The 3,337-nt window shown below is 41.2% G+C and overlaps 1 pseudogene; it reads left to right on the top strand.

The window, feature by feature from the left end:
- The first annotated feature begins 248 nt into the window (after positions 1-248).
- On the top strand, positions 249-492 carry LOC135272203 (U2 spliceosomal RNA; annotated as a pseudogene).
- Positions 493-3,337: the final 2,845 nt, after the last annotated feature.

The following is a 3,337-nucleotide window of genomic DNA, read 5'->3' as shown; positions in this document are numbered from 1 at the left end:
GTTGGCTCAGAGTCCCATGGTAAGTTTTGTTGCTTTGCCAGCTCTGTACTGTTGCCTTTAGGGATGATTAACTGAAGTGTGCAAACCTGGGTACAGATGGAGCCTGCAAAGTATGCTTGCAATACTAAAAAGTTGAGTTACAGTCACAGCCACAATTCAACAGTGGACCTGAAAGGGAATAGGAAGACCTCCCAGTGGGCAAGGGTTCAGACAGGACATTTATCTACTTTTCATAAAATACATGAATTATCGCTTCTCAGCCTTTTGGCTAAGATCAGATACTACAGTTGATCTTAGCCAAAACGTTCTTTCTAAAGAAGACTGTGGGAAAAAAATATTGTCCTCAGATAGAGGACGTATCGGATATTAAACTAATAGGTAGGACAATATGTTAAATGGATTTTTGGAGCAGGGAGATGGAATAGGAGCTTACTCCATCCACTCCACGCATCGACCTGGTATTGCAGTACTGCCAGGAACGGTGCACCCCCTCAAAAAAAAATACATGAATTATCACATCAATTTATGCATTTTAATGGTCACCAAGCATGCTGTTAGGCAGAGACAAGAGCCAAGACTGAGGACATCAGATCCTGACTCCCACAAGCACTCCATGCTTGCTCACTGGAGGATCAAGTTGGCAGGAATGCAGGCTGCTGCAGGGTAGGTTCCCTAGAACTCGGACTCAGAGGGATATTCTCATGCAGCAGGATTATTAGGCAGTGCTTTCTGGATGACCACACCTGTGGAGCAAGGAAAGGAAGCAAGATTGGGCAGAGGGGAGAGTTAAGCTGAGATGCAGTCCAAGGGCCTCACTCAACCCTGCAGGGCACTCTCAAGTAGTGTGATCTTTAAGATTGTTCCAAGTTAGGGTGAAAGGACCAGGCTGTCATATTTCTACACTGAGTAGGCACTGGCTAATGGGTCATTGCCCATTTTCAGCAGAGGCGAGCACAATAGAGGGTTAGCATCTGAGGCTGTCAGCCAACAGCATTTCCAGAGGTGGAGGCAACAAGCCTTCCTCTGTTGAAATGGGATCTAGGCAGCACATCACTGTGCCCACCACAAAAGCTATTACGTGGACCTCAACACAGCACATATTTCATCTCCATGCTAAGCTCTGTTGGGATTCATGGTCTCATAATGTTGAATGGGATTGAGAATAGTCCCAGTGAGAAGATAAAGACCAAGTCTTGCTCTTTGCCCCCTAGCCTACTCTCTGGAGTATGACAAATACTATGGGAGAATTCCTGAGGCACTTATGTCAGATTTCATGTTTACGAATTCATAACGAACACAGCAGCATCGTGTCCTACTCAGGTCTATACTGCAGGTCTCGGAAATATCCTGATCCTGCACCCTGTGGGACTACTAAATGGCATTGTTAAAGAGGATTTTAATCCTACTTTGAAACTTATTACTCCATCTTTTAAGCTAAGTTCTTCCTGTAACCTCAAACTCTTCAGCACTGCTAAAGCCAGGTGTCATATCTGCCTTATTCTTTCTTACTTGACACCTTCCTTCCTCTGAAACCACTTTCTGGAGTTGACTTCTTGGACATCACAACTCCTTGGCACTTTCCTATCACACTGACAATTGACTTCTTTGTACCATTTGCATTTCTTTTTGCTCAAAACATTTTAGTAGCCATAAACATGGAATTCAGTCTCACTGAACAAAGACAAGTCTACTTGTGATGTGATCCCATATAAAGAGACAATTCTGATCTGATATTGAAGAAAAACTGTTGCTCAAACTTTCACATTAGTTGTGTGAGAAGAACACCTGAAGTTGTTAAAATGGTCTGTTTCATAAAAAAAACCCTGTAATGGGATAGCTCAGTATTAAGATCTAAGTTATAGAGTTATGTGAATACATCTTCTAGAAACGTTTAGAAGATGGAAGGTATTCTGTTCTCATATATTTGAAGTTTCACATGGGTAAAAAGGTCCTTTTGGAGAACTAGATACGGCATTCTTCATGTCACTTTTTCCACTGTTTAACATCTAAAAACCTCTGACCAACCAGTCCTTTAGAACTGCTCTAGTGCTTACCTTTTTCTAAGACTTCCATAGAACTCTCATTTCATTTGCAGTAAGATATTTTGTTTTTGACTACTTCAGTTATAAGTTCCCATGCACAGATGTTGCAATTGGCCTACTTTTAATGAAGACTAACGAGAAAAGGTAAGTGATACAGGCTTATCCAAGTGTTCATCTTCTAAAGGTTGCCACCTAAACATGTGCTGAAGGGACACTACTAAGCAAGGGATGACATTTACCTCTGCAATTTATTGACCAAACTAAGCCACCCACCAAAGGAATGGCCAAGTCATTTTAGCTAGGAAATGCTCAGCATCTCAATTACTTGTAAATAGCTCTTTGGAAGGTATTCAGTCCTCAAATACTTTTGAGACTTTTCATGGGTAAAATACTGTCTTTTTCAGCTCCATCAAGTTACCTTTTTTCTTCTCTAAACTGGTTATTCTAGTTAGCAATTCCTCTAACCTTTTTTCAAGGTTCTTAGCTTCCTTGCACTGGAAGATGCTCCTTTTTTCAAGGTTCTTAGCTTCCTTGCACTGGAACATGCTCCTTTTTTCAAGGTTCTTAGCATCCTTGCACTGGAACATGCTCCTTTTTTCAAGGTTCTTAGCTTCCTTGCACTGGAACATGCTCCTTTTTTCAAGGTTCTTAGCTTCCTTGCACTGGAACATGCTCCTTTTTTCAAGGTTCTTAGCTTCCTTGCACTGGAACATGCTCCTTTTTTCAAGGTTCTTAGCTTCCTTGCACTGGAACATGCTCCTTTTTTCAAGGTTCTTAGCTTCCTTGCACTGGAACATGCTCCTTTTTTCAAGGTTCTTAGCTTCCTTGCACTGGAACATGCTCCTTTTTTCAAGGTTCTTAGCTTCCTTGCACTGGAACATGCTCCTTTGTTCAAGGTTCTTAGCTTCCTTGCACTGGAACATGCTCCTTTTTTCAAGGTTCTTAGCTTCCTCGCACTGGAACATGCTTCTTTAGCTCAGAGAAGTTTGTTATTACCCAACCTTCTGAAGCCTACTTCCGTCAATTCATCAAACTCATTCTCCATCCAGTTTTGTTCTGTTCCCTTGCTGGTGAAGAGTTGTGTTTCTTTGGAGGAGAAGAGGCATTCTGGTTTTTGGAATTTTTGTGAAGCATACACAAATATCAATAGCAGAATCAACCAAGTGGAATAAAAGATCAGTGACTGAAGATCAACTTAATAAAAAAGTATGAAGACAGTATTCAAGAAAAAATGAAAACAAAGCCGCCAAGAAATATGGGACTATGTGAAAAGACCAAACCTATGTTTGATTGGT

This window comes from Aotus nancymaae, unplaced genomic scaffold, assembly GCF_030222135.1.
Source record: "Aotus nancymaae isolate 86718 unplaced genomic scaffold, 86718_ANA_hifiasm-v0.15.2.pri h1tg000006l, whole genome shotgun sequence".
Classification (NCBI taxonomy): Eukaryota; Metazoa; Chordata; class Mammalia; order Primates; family Aotidae; genus Aotus; species Aotus nancymaae.
Note: the sequence above shows the minus strand (reverse complement) of the source record. Positions and strands in the feature narration are given on the sequence as shown.